Source organism: Aquarana catesbeiana, linkage group LG05, assembly GCF_042186555.1.
Source record: "Aquarana catesbeiana isolate 2022-GZ linkage group LG05, ASM4218655v1, whole genome shotgun sequence".
Classification (NCBI taxonomy): domain Eukaryota; kingdom Metazoa; phylum Chordata; class Amphibia; order Anura; family Ranidae; genus Aquarana; species Aquarana catesbeiana.
The window spans coordinates 11,091,770-11,104,325 of NC_133328.1; the positions used below are offsets into that span (position 1 = coordinate 11,091,770).

At 53.3% G+C, this 12,556-nt stretch overlaps 6 non-coding genes across 6 annotated transcripts; all 6 read left to right on the forward strand.

Annotated features, from left to right (window-relative positions):
- The first annotated feature begins 772 nt into the window (after positions 1–772).
- LOC141146297 (5S ribosomal RNA) lies at positions 773–891 on the forward strand. Its single transcript, XR_012244849.1, has one exon. It is a non-coding gene; the product is annotated as a 5S ribosomal RNA (ribosomal RNA).
- A 1,857-nt stretch (positions 892–2,748) lies between these two features.
- On the forward strand, positions 2,749–2,867 carry LOC141146295 (5S ribosomal RNA). Its single transcript, XR_012244847.1, has one exon. It is a non-coding gene; the product is annotated as a 5S ribosomal RNA (ribosomal RNA).
- A 1,857-nt stretch (positions 2,868–4,724) lies between these two features.
- LOC141146323 (5S ribosomal RNA) lies at positions 4,725–4,843 on the forward strand. Its single transcript, XR_012244871.1, has one exon. It is a non-coding gene; the product is annotated as a 5S ribosomal RNA (ribosomal RNA).
- A 1,849-nt stretch (positions 4,844–6,692) lies between these two features.
- On the forward strand, positions 6,693–6,811 carry LOC141146274 (5S ribosomal RNA). The gene has a single exon (XR_012244825.1). It is a non-coding gene; the product is annotated as a 5S ribosomal RNA (ribosomal RNA).
- A 1,861-nt stretch (positions 6,812–8,672) lies between these two features.
- Positions 8,673–8,791, forward strand: LOC141146392 (5S ribosomal RNA). The gene has a single exon (XR_012244883.1). It is a non-coding gene; the product is annotated as a 5S ribosomal RNA (ribosomal RNA).
- Positions 8,792–10,640: 1,849 nt separating this feature from the next.
- LOC141146275 (5S ribosomal RNA) lies at positions 10,641–10,759 on the forward strand. Its single transcript, XR_012244826.1, has one exon. It is a non-coding gene; the product is annotated as a 5S ribosomal RNA (ribosomal RNA).
- Positions 10,760–12,556: the final 1,797 nt, after the last annotated feature.

Here is a 12,556-nt window from a genome sequence, read left to right on the forward strand (position 1 = left end):
TGTGAGGTATGAAGCGACGCTACAAGAAAAGGTCTACCTACTGGGCAAGTCAAGCAGTTGCTTGACTGCAGCCAGTGGTGAGGCATGGCGCCTGCTATAGGTGAGGGTAGAGTTGCAACCCCATCCCTTTAAACCCGAACACATAGGAATTACACAGGTTCTGAAGGCTAATTTAAGGCAGATAAGGGCAACAAGTGAGTTTAATTACTACCTTAATCAGCCTCAGAAGCTGCGTAATAAATAAGTGTTCGGGTTTAAAGGGATGAGGTGGCAACCCTAGGTCAGAGGTCCTCTGGTAGCCAGGGGGGGGTGGATGTACTGGCTCCCTCCGCAGCGGTCGGTTTCCAGTAGCTAGCGGAACGGAAGCCAGGTTCCGGAGATCCATGGGCTGGCCACCTGGTATGAAAGCGAAGGCGTTAACAAGTGCAGGCATGAGGCCCCGCGCTACATGCGCCCTGCTGCTCCTCTTCCTTTGGTGCAAAGCCTTGTCAGGGAAAAGGTTAAAAGTCAGGCCAGGGGAAGCCAGAAAGGAGCCTTTGAAGCCAGGCTGAGTATGTGTGTGAGAAGGTGCAGGCAGGAAGAGGTTAAAGAGGCAGCAAGAGGCAGGGGGGTTGAAGAGAGCGAGCGAGCGAGCGAGAGAGAGGAGAGACGACAAGGTGGTGTGTGCTGCGTTGCTTGTCAAAAGGCACTGCTGATTGTAGCAAAGTCAAGGAAAGGCGGAGCCAGGCTGCCGGTGACAAGTACAAGAGGCTTGAAAGAGACCATGAGCTTTCCCTACGGCCACACCACCCTGAATGCGCCCGCTCTCGTCTGATCTCGGAAGCTAAGCAGGGTCGGGCCTGGTTAGTACTTGGATGGGAGACCGCCTGGGAATACCAGGTGCTGTAGGCTTTTGCTTTTCTTCCAGCAGGGGTCACTCTCCTCTATGCCTCTTTTTACATTCTCTTTTAACAAAACCCGCTCTGCAAGCCCTCCTGCACACCTAGCTCCTACAAAATCACCAGTCCAGCCCCCACTTTTTCTTCGCCCTCCTCCCTTTCCTCACCCCTTCTTTCAAAAATACACTTTCTTTCTTCTTTCTCTCTCTCCCTCCCTCCCTCCCTCCCTCCCTACCTCAGGAGCTTGCCACGCATCCAGTCCCTGTAGACAGCAAAGCAACGGCTGGACGCAACCCCCACCTAGCTAGCCCCCATCCTACATCCCGCTTAGGCTCCACGGCCCAGCCCTTTTCCAGCGCTCTCCTCAGCCGTTTTGGTGCTATCACTCCTCCTCTTTAGTCGCCCTTGCGCCAACACATTCTGCGGCGCTCCCCAGGCTGGGGGAAGCTCGCACGCGGACTGCCGAAGCCAGCGAGAAGCCACAGAGCCGACGGGTCGTGAAACCTGCGCCCTGAAGCGGCTAGGGTGTAGGCAGCAGGTTGCCTACAGGAGCGTGGTTTTAGTTAGCGGCTGCCCCAGGCTGGGAGGGAAAGAGTTAATGCGTGCGCTGCCGGGGTTTTTTTGGATCCAGCCTACCCGCCGGTCATAAAAAATTTAGGGGAAGGCTGGGTTTCGGGGGATCAGGCAGCGCTTGCAGGAGGCCTACTAGGGTTGCCACCTCATCCCTTTAAACCCAAACACATATGAATTACACAGGTTCTGAGGCTAATTGAATGCAGATAAGGCAACGAGTGAGTTTAATTACCACCTTAATCAGCCACAGAATTTCTGTAATTAATATGTGTTCGGATATAAAGGGATGAGATGGCAACTCAAAGACCAACATGAACTACTACCTTGTAGAGGTAGTCCTGGGCAGCCAGTCAGTGGCAGTTTGGGTCAGGATATGACCATTGTTCATGTTGAACTGTAATGCCCAAGACTTCTCAGTAAAGTTGCGTCAAGTGTTCTAAGCCTCCTCTGAAGTCATTGAAAGGGACTCCATCATGCATGTTGGTCTCCAGGCCTATTGAAAAGAACTTGGGTGAGTATGGCACATGTGAGGTATGAAGCGACGCTACAAGAAAAGGTCTACCTACTGGGCAAGTCAAGCAGTTGCTTGACTGCAGCCAGTGGTGAGGCATGGCGCCTGCTATAGGTGAGGGTAGAGTTGCAACCCCATCCCTTTAAACCCGAACACATAGGAATTACACAGGTTCTGAAGGCTAATTTAAGGCAGATAAGGGCAACAAGTGAGTTTAATTACTACCTTAATCAGCCTCAGAAGCTGCGTAATAAATAAGTGTTCGGGTTTAAAGGGATGAGGTGGCAACCCTAGGTCAGAGGTCCTCTGGTAGCCAGGGGGGGGTGGATGTACTGGCTCCCTCCGCAGCGGTCGGTTTCCAGTAGCTAGCGGAACGGAAGCCAGGTTCCGGAGATCCATGGGCTGGCCACCTGGTATGAAAGCGAAGGCGTTAACAAGTGCAGGCATGAGGCCCCGCGCTACATGCGCCCTGCTGCTCCTCTTCCTTTGGTGCAAAGCCTTGTCAGGGAAAAGGTTAAAAGTCAGGCCAGGGGAAGCCAGAAAGGAGCCTTTGAAGCCAGGCTGAGTATGTGTGTGAGAAGGTGCAGGCAGGAAGAGGTTAAAGAGGCAGCAAGAGGCAGGGGGGTTGAAGAGAGCGAGCGAGCGAGCGAGAGAGAGGAGAGACGACAAGGTGGGGTGTGCTGCGTTGCTTGTCAAAAGGCACTGCTGATTGTAGCAAAATCAAGGAAAGGCGGAGCCAGGCTGCCGGTGACAAGTACAAGAGGCTTGAAAGAGACCATGAGCTTTGCCTACGGCCACACCACCCTGAATGCGCCCGCTCTCGTCTGATCTCGGAAGCTAAGCAGGGTCGGGCCTGGTTAGTACTTGGATGGGAGACTGCCTGGGAATACCAGGTGCTGTAGGCTTTTGCTTTTCTTCCAGCAGGGGTCACTCTCCTCTATGCCTCTTTTTACATTCTCTTTTAACAAAACCCGCTCTGCAAGCCCTCCTGCACACCTAGCTCCTACAAAATCACCAGTCCAGCCCCCACTTTTTCTTCGCCCTCCTCCCTTTCCTCACCCCTTCTTTCAAAAATACACTTTCTTTCTTCTTTCTCTCTCTCCCTCCCTCCCTCCCTCCCTCCCTCCCTACCTCAGGAGCTTGCCACGCATCCAGTCCCTGTAGACAGCAAAGCAACGGCCGGACGCAACCCCCACCTAGCTAGCCCCCATCCTACATCCCGCTTAGGCTCCACGGCCCAGCCCTTTTCCAGCGCTCTCCTCAGCCGTTTTGGTGCTATCACTCCTCCTCTTTAGTCGCCCTTGCGCCAACACATTCTGCCGCGCTCCCCAGGCTGGGGGAAGCTCGCACGCGGACTGCCGAAGCCAGCGAGAAGCCACAGAGCCGACGGGTCGTGAAACCTGCGCCCTGAAGCGGCTAGGGTGTAGGCAGCAGGTTGCCTACAGGAGCGTGGTTTTAGTTAGCGGCTGCCCCAGGCTGGGAGGGAAAGAGTTAATGCGTGCGCTGCCGGGGTTTTTTTGGATCCAGCCTACCCGCCGGTCATAAAAAATTTAGGGGAAGGCTGGGTTTCGGGGGATCAGGCAGCGCTTGCAGGAGGCCTACTAGGGTTGCCACCTCATCCCTTTAAACCCAAACACATATGAATTACACAGGTTCTGAGGCTAATTGAATGCAGATAAGGCAACGAGTGAGTTTAATTACCACCTTAATCAGCCACAGAATTTCTGTAATTAATATGTGTTCGGATATAAAGGGATGAGATGGCAACTCAAAGACCAACATGAACTACTACCTTGTAGAGGTAGTCCTGGGCAGCCAGTCAGTGGCAGTTTGGGTCAGGATATGACCATTGTTCATGTTGAACTGTAATGCCCAAGACTTCTCAGTAAAGTTGCGTCAAGTGTTCTAAGCCTCCTCTGAAGTCATTGAAAGGGACTCCATCATGCATGTTGGTCTCCAGGCCTATTGAAAAGAACTTGGGTGAGTATGGCACATGTGAGGTATGAAGCGACGCTACAAGAAAAGGTCTACCTACTGGGCAAGTCAAGCAGTTGCTTGACTGCAGCCAGTGGTGAGGCATGGCGCCTGCTATAGGTGAGGGTAGAGTTGCAACCCCATCCCTTTAAACCCGAACACATAGGAATTACACAGGTTCTGAAGGCTAATTTAAGGCAGATAAGGGCAACAAGTGAGTTTAATTACTACCTTAATCAGCCTCAGAAGCTGCGTAATAAATAAGTGTTCGGGTTTAAAGGGATGAGGTGGCAACCCTAGGTCAGAGGTCCTCTGGTAGCCAGGGGGGGGTGGATGTACTGGCTCCCTCCGCAGCGGTCGGTTTCCAGTAGCTAGCGGAACGGAAGCCAGGTTCCGGAGATCCATGGGCTGGCCACCTGGTATGAAAGCGAAGGCGTTAACAAGTGCAGGCATGAGGCCCCGCGCTACATGCGCCCTGCTGCTCCTCTTCCTTTGGTGCAAAGCCTTGTCAGGGAAAAGGTTAAAAGTCAGGCCAGGGGAAGCCAGAAAGGAGCCTTTGAAGCCAGGCTGAGTATGTGTGTGAGAAGGTGCAGGCAGGAAGAGGTTAAAGAGGCAGCAAGAGGCAGGGGGGTTGAAGAGAGCGAGCGAGCGAGAGAGAGGAGAGACGACAAGGTGGGGTGTGCTGCGTTGCTTGTCAAAAGGCACTGCTGATTGTAGCAAAGTCAAGGAAAGGCGGAGCCAGGCTGCCGGTGACAAGTACAAGAGGCTTGAAAGAGACCATGAGCTTTGCCTACGGCCACACCACCCTGAATGCACCCGCTCTCGTCTGATCTCGGAAGCTAAGCAGGGTCGGGCCTGGTTAGTACTTGGATGGGAGACCGCCTGGGAATACCAGGTGCTGTAGGCTTTTGCTTTTCTTCCAGCAGGGGTCACTCTCCTCTATGCCTCTTTTTACATTCTCTTTTAACAAAACCCGCTCTGCAAGCCCTCCTGCACACCTAGCTCCTACAAAATCACCAGTCCAGCCCCCACTTTTTCTTCGCCCTCCTCCCTTTCCTCACCCCTTCTTTCAAAAATACACTTTCTTTCTTCTTTCTCTCTCTCCCTCCCTCCCTCCCTACCTCAGGAGCTTGCCACGCATCCAGTCCCTGTAGACAGCAAAGCAACGGCTGGACGCAACCCCCACCTAGCTAGCCCCCATCCTACATCCCGCTTAGGCTCCACGGCCCAGCCCTTTTCCAGCGCTCTCCTCAGCCGTTTTGGTGCTATCACTCCTCCTCTTTAGTCGCCCTTGCGCCAACACATTCTGCCGCGCTCCCCAGGCTGGGGGAAGCTCGCACGCGGACTGCCGAAGCCAGCGAGAAGCCACAGAGCCGACGGGTCGTGAAACCTGCGCCCTGAAGCGGCTAGGGTGTAGGCAGCAGGTTGCCTACAGGAGCGTGGTTTTAGTTAGCGGCTGCCCCAGGCTGGGAGGGAAAGAGTTAATGCGTGCGCTGCCGGGGTTTTTTTGGATCCAGCCTACCCGCCGGTCATAAAAAATTTAGGGGAAGGCTGGGTTTCGGGGGATCAGGCAGCGCTTGCAGGAGGCCTACTAGGGTTGCCACCTCATCCCTTTAAACCCAAACACATATGAATTACACAGGTTCTGAGGCTAATTGAATGCAGATAAGGCAACGAGTGAGTTTAATTACCACCTTAATCAGCCACAGAATTTCTGTAATTAATATGTGTTCGGATATAAAGGGATGAGATGGCAACTCAAAGACCAACATGAACTACTACCTTGTAGAGGTAGTCCTGGGCAGCCAGTCAGTGGCAGTTTGGGTCAGGATATGACCATTGTTCATGTTGAACTGTAATGCCCAAGACTTCTCAGTAAAGTTGCGTCAAGTGTTCTAAGCCTCCTCTGAAGTCATTGAAAGGGACTCCATCATGCATGTTGGTCTCCAGGCCTATTGAAAAGAACTTGGGTGAGTATGGCACATGTGAGGTATGAAGCGACGCTACAAGAAAAGGTCTACCTACTGGGCAAGTCAAGCAGTTGCTTGACTGCAGCCAGTGGTGAGGCATGGCGCCTGCTATAGGTGAGGGTAGAGTTGCAACCCCATCCCTTTAAACCCGAACACATAGGAATTACACAGGTTCTGAAGGCTAATTTAAGGCAGATAAGGGCAACAAGTGAGTTTAATTACTACCTTAATCAGCCTCAGAAGCTGCGTAATAAATAAGTGTTCGGGTTTAAAGGGATGAGGTGGCAACCCTAGGTCAGAGGTCCTCTGGTAGCCAGGGGGGGGTGGATGTACTGGCTCCCTCCGCAGCGGTCGGTTTCCAGTAGCTAGCGGAACGGAAGCCAGGTTCCGGAGATCCATGGGCTGGCCACCTGGTATGAAAGCGAAGGCGTTAACAAGTGCAGGCATGAGGCCCCGCGCTACATGCGCCCTGCTGCTCCTCTTGCTTTGGTGCAAAGCCTTGTCAGGGAAAAGGTTAAAAGTCAGGCCAGGGGAAGCCAGAAAGGAGCCTTTGAAGCCAGGCTGAGTATGTGTGTGAGAAGGTGCAGGCAGGAAGAGGTTAAAGAGGCAGCAAGAGGCAGGGGGGTTGAAGAGAGCGAGCGAGCGAGCGAGAGAGAGGAGAGACGACAAGGTGGGGTGTGCTGCGTTGCTTGTCAAAAGGCACTGCTGATTGTAGCAAAATCAAGGAAAGGCGGAGCCAGGCTGCCGGTGACAAGTACAAGAGGCTTGAAAGAGACCATGAGCTTTGCCTACGGCCACACCACCCTGAATGCGCCCGCTCTCGTCTGATCTCGGAAGCTAAGCAGGGTCGGGCCTGGTTAGTACTTGGATGGGAGACCGCCTGGGAATACCAGGTGCTGTAGGCTTTTGCTTTTCTTCCAGCAGGGGTCACTCTCCTCTATGCCTCTTTTTACATTCTCTTTTAACAAAACCCGCTCTGCAAGCCCTCCTGCACACCTAGCTCCTACAAAATCACCAGTCCAGCCCCCACTTTTTCTTCGCCCTCCTCCCTTTCCTCACCCCTTCTTTCAAAAATACACTTTCTTTCTTCTTTCTCTCTCTCCCTCCCTCCCTCCCTCCCTCCCTCCCTCCCTACCTCAGGAGCTTGCCACGCATCCAGTCCCTGTAGACAGCAAAGCAACGGCCGGACGCAACCCCCACCTAGCTAGCCCCCATCCTACATCCCGCTTAGGCTCCACGGCCCAGCCCTTTTCCAGCGCTCTCCTCAGCCGTTTTGGTGCTATCACTCCTCCTCTTTAGTCGCCCTTGCGCCAACACATTCTGCCGCGCTCCCCAGGCTGGGGGAAGCTCGCACGCGGACTGCCGAAGCCAGCGAGAAGCCACAGAGCCGACGGGTCGTGAAACCTGCGCCCTGAAGCGGCTAGGGTGTAGGCAGCAGGTTGCCTACAGGAGCGTGGTTTTAGTTAGCGGCTGCCCCAGGCTGGGAGGGAAAGAGTTAATGCGTGCGCTGCCGGGGTTTTTTTGGATCCAGCCTACCCGCCGGTCATAAAAAATTTAGGGGAAGGCTGGGTTTCGGGGGATCAGGCAGCGCTTGCAGGAGGCCTACTAGGGTTGCCACCTCATCCCTTTAAACCCAAACACATATGAATTACACAGGTTCTGAGGCTAATTGAATGCAGATAAGGCAACGAGTGAGTTTAATTACCACCTTAATCAGCCACAGAATTTCTGTAATTAATATGTGTTCGGATATAAAGGGATGAGATGGCAACTCAAAGACCAACATGAACTACTACCTTGTAGAGGTAGTCCTGGGCAGCCAGTCAGTGGCAGTTTGGGTCAGGATATGACCATTGTTCATGTTGAACTGTAATGCCCAAGACTTCTCAGTAAAGTTGCGTCAAGTGTTCTAAGCCTCCTCTGAAGTCATTGAAAGGGACTCCATCATGCATGTTGGTCTCCAGGCCTATTGAAAAGAACTTGGGTGAGTATGGCACATGTGAGGTATGAAGCGACGCTACAAGAAAAGGTCTACCTACTGGGCAAGTCAAGCAGTTGCTTGACTGCAGCCAGTGGTGAGGCATGGCGCCTGCTATAGGTGAGGGTAGAGTTGCAACCCCATCCCTTTAAACCCGAACACATAGGAATTACACAGGTTCTGAAGGCTAATTTAAGGCAGATAAGGGCAACAAGTGAGTTTAATTACTACCTTAATCAGCCTCAGAAGCTGCGTAATAAATAAGTGTTCGGGTTTAAAGGGATGAGGTGGCAACCCTAGGTCAGAGGTCCTCTGGTAGCCAGGGGGGGGTGGATGTACTGGCTCCCTCCGCAGCGGTCGGTTTCCAGTAGCTAGCGGAACGGAAGCCAGGTTCCGGAGATCCATGGGCTGGCCACCTGGTATGAAAGCGAAGGCGTTAACAAGTGCAGGCATGAGGCCCCGCGCTACATGCGCCCTGCTGCTCCTCTTCCTTTGGTGCAAAGCCTTGTCAGGGAAAAGGTTAAAAGTCAGGCCAGGGGAAGCCAGAAAGGAGCCTTTGAAGCCAGGCTGAGTATGTGTGTGAGAAGGTGCAGGCAGGAAGAGGTTAAAGAGGCAGCAAGAGGCAGGGGGGTTGAAGAGAGCGAGCGAGCGAGAGAGAGGAGAGACGACAAGGTGGGGTGTGCTGCGTTGCTTGTCAAAAGGCACTGCTGATTGTAGCAAAGTCAAGGAAAGGCGGAGCCAGGCTGCCGGTGACAAGTACAAGAGGCTTGAAAGAGACCATGAGCTTTGCCTACGGCCACACCACCCTGAATGCACCCGCTCTCGTCTGATCTCGGAAGCTAAGCAGGGTCGGGCCTGGTTAGTACTTGGATGGGAGACCGCCTGGGAATACCAGGTGCTGTAGGCTTTTGCTTTTCTTCCAGCAGGGGTCACTCTCCTCTATGCCTCTTTTTACATTCTCTTTTAACAAAACCCGCTCTGCAAGCCCTCCTGCACACCTAGCTCCTACAAAATCACCAGTCCAGCCCCCACTTTTTCTTCGCCCTCCTCCCTTTCCTCACCCCTTCTTTCAAAAATACACTTTCTTTCTTCTTTCTCTCTCTCCCTCCCTCCCTCCCTACCTCAGGAGCTTGCCACGCATCCAGTCCCTGTAGACAGCAAAGCAACGGCTGGACGCAACCCCCACCTAGCTAGCCCCCATCCTACATCCCGCTTAGGCTCCACGGCCCAGCCCTTTTCCAGCGCTCTCCTCAGCCGTTTTGGTGCTATCACTCCTCCTCTTTAGTCGCCCTTGCGCCAACACATTCTGCCGCGCTCCCCAGGCTGGGGGAAGCTCGCACGCGGACTGCCGAAGCCAGCGAGAAGCCACAGAGCCGACGGGTCGTGAAACCTGCGCCCTGAAGCGGCTAGGGTGTAGGCAGCAGGTTGCCTACAGGAGCGTGGTTTTAGTTAGCGGCTGCCCCAGGCTGGGAGGGAAAGAGTTAATGCGTGCGCTGCCGGGGTTTTTTTGGATCCAGCCTACCCGCCGGTCATAAAAAATTTAGGGGAAGGCTGGGTTTCGGGGGATCAGGCAGCGCTTGCAGGAGGCCTACTAGGGTTGCCACCTCATCCCTTTAAACCCAAACACATATGAATTACACAGGTTCTGAGGCTAATTGAATGCAGATAAGGCAACGAGTGAGTTTAATTACCACCTTAATCAGCCACAGAATTTCTGTAATTAATATGTGTTCGGATATAAAGGGATGAGATGGCAACTCAAAGACCAACATGAACTACTACCTTGTAGAGGTAGTCCTGGGCAGCCAGTCAGTGGCAGTTTGGGTCAGGATATGACCATTGTTCATGTTGAACTGTAATGCCCAAGACTTCTCAGTAAAGTTGCGTCAAGTGTTCTAAGCCTCCTCTGAAGTCATTGAAAGGGACTCCATCATGCATGTTGGTCTCCAGGCCTATTGAAAAGAACTTGGGTGAGTATGGCACATGTGAGGTATGAAGCGACGCTACAAGAAAAGGTCTACCTACTGGGCAAGTCAAGCAGTTGCTTGACTGCAGCCAGTGGTGAGGCATGGCGCCTGCTATAGGTGAGGGTAGAGTTGCAACCCCATCCCTTTAAACCCGAACACATAGGAATTACACAGGTTCTGAAGGCTAATTTAAGGCAGATAAGGGCAACAAGTGAGTTTAATTACTACCTTAATCAGCCTCAGAAGCTGCGTAATAAATAAGTGTTCGGGTTTAAAGGGATGAGGTGGCAACCCTAGGTCAGAGGTCCTCTGGTAGCCAGGGGGGGGTGGATGTACTGGCTCCCTCCGCAGCGGTCGGTTTCCAGTAGCTAGCGGAACGGAAGCCAGGTTCCGGAGATCCATGGGCTGGCCACCTGGTATGAAAGCGAAGGCGTTAACAAGTGCAGGCATGAGGCCCCGCGCTACATGCGCCCTGCTGCTCCTCTTGCTTTGGTGCAAAGCCTTGTCAGGGAAAAGGTTAAAAGTCAGGCCAGGGGAAGCCAGAAAGGAGCCTTTGAAGCCAGGCTGAGTATGTGTGTGAGAAGGTGCAGGCAGGAAGAGGTTAAAGAGGCAGCAAGAGGCAGGGGGGTTGAAGAGAGCGAGCGAGCGAGCGAGAGAGAGGAGAGACGACAAGGTGGGGTGTGCTGCGTTGCTTGTCAAAAGGCACTGCTGATTGTAGCAAAGTCAAGGAAAGGCGGAGCCAGGCTGCCGGTGACAAGTACAAGAGGCTTGAAAGAGACCATGAGCTTTGCCTACGGCCACACCACCCTGAATGCGCCCGCTCTCGTCTGATCTCGGAAGCTAAGCAGGGTCGGGCCTGGTTAGTACTTGGATGGGAGACCGCCTGGGAATACCAGGTGCTGTAGGCTTTTGCTTTTCTTCCAGCAGGGGTCACTCTCCTCTATGCCTCTTTTTACATTCTCTTTTAACAAAACCCGCTCTGCAAGCCCTCCTGCACACCTAGCTCCTACAAAATCACCAGTCCAGCCCCCACTTTTTCTTCGCCCTCCTCCCTTTCCTCACCCCTTCTTTCAAAAATACACTTTCTTTCTTCTTTCTCTCTCTCCCTCCCTCCCTCCCTCCCTCCCTCCCTACCTCAGGAGCTTGCCACGCATCCAGTCCCTGTAGACAGCAAAGCAACGGCCGGACGCAACCCCCACCTAGCTAGCCCCCATCCTACATCCCGCTTAGGCTCCACGGCCCAGCCCTTTTCCAGCGCTCTCCTCAGCCGTTTTGGTGCTATCACTCCTCCTCTTTAGTCGCCCTTGCGCCAACACATTCTGCCGCGCTCCCCAGGCTGGGGGAAGCTCGCACGCGGACTGCCGAAGCCAGCGAGAAGCCACAGAGCCGACGGGTCGTGAAACCTGCGCCCTGAAGCGGCTAGGGTGTAGGCAGCAGGTTGCCTACAGGAGCGTGGTTTTAGTTAGCGGCTGCCCCAGGCTGGGAGGGAAAGAGTTAATGCGTGCGCTGCCGGGGTTTTTTTGGATCCAGCCTACCCGCCGGTCATAAAAAATTTAGGGGAAGGCTGGGTTTCGGGGGATCAGGCAGCGCTTGCAGGAGGCCTACTAGGGTTGCCACCTCATCCCTTTAAACCCAAACACATATGAATTACACAGGTTCTGAGGCTAATTGAATGCAGATAAGGCAACGAGTGAGTTTAATTACCACCTTAATCAGCCACAGAATTTCTGTAATTAATATGTGTTCGGATATAAAGGGATGAGATGGCAACTCAAAGACCAACATGAACTACTACCTTGTAGAGGTAGTCCTGGGCAGCCAGTCAGTGGCAGTTTGGGTCAGGATATGACCATTGTTCATGTTGAACTGTAATGCCCAAGACTTCTCAGTAAAGTTGCGTCAAGTGTTCTAAGCCTCCTCTGAAGTCATTGAAAGGGACTCCATCATGCATGTTGGTCTCCAGGCCTATTGAAAAGAACTTGGGTGAGTATGGCACATGTGAGGTATGAAGCGACGCTACAAGAAAAGGTCTACCTACTGGGCAAGTCAAGCAGTTGCTTGACTGCAGCCAGTGGTGAGGCATGGCGCCTGCTATAGGTGAGGGTAGAGTTGCAACCCCATCCCTTTAAACCCGAACACATAGGAATTACACAGGTTCTGAAGGCTAATTTAAGGCAGATAAGGGCAACAAGTGAGTTTAATTACTACCTTAATCAGCCTCAGAAGCTGCGTAATAAATAAGTGTTCGGGTTTAAAGGGATGAGGTGGCAACCCTAGGTCAGAGGTCCTCTGGTAGCCAGGGGGGGGTGGATGTACTGGCTCCCTCCGCAGCGGTCGGTTTCCAGTAGCTAGCGGAACGGAAGCCAGGTTCCGGAGATCCATGGGCTGGCCACCTGGTATGAAAGCGAAGGCGTTAACAAGTGCAGGCATGAGGCCCCGCGCTACATGCGCCCTGCTGCTCCTCTTCCTTTGGTGCAAAGCCTTGTCAGGGAAAAGGTTAAAAGTCAGGCCAGGGGAAGCCAGAAAGGAGCCTTTGAAGCCAGGCTGAGTATGTGTGTGAGAAGGTGCAGGCAGGAAGAGGTTAAAGAGGCAGCAAGAGGCAGGGGGGTTGAAGAGAGCGAGCGAGCGAGAGAGAGGAGAGACGACAAGGTGGGGTGTGCTGCGTTGCTTGTCAAAAGGCACTGCTGATTGTAGCAAAGTCAAGG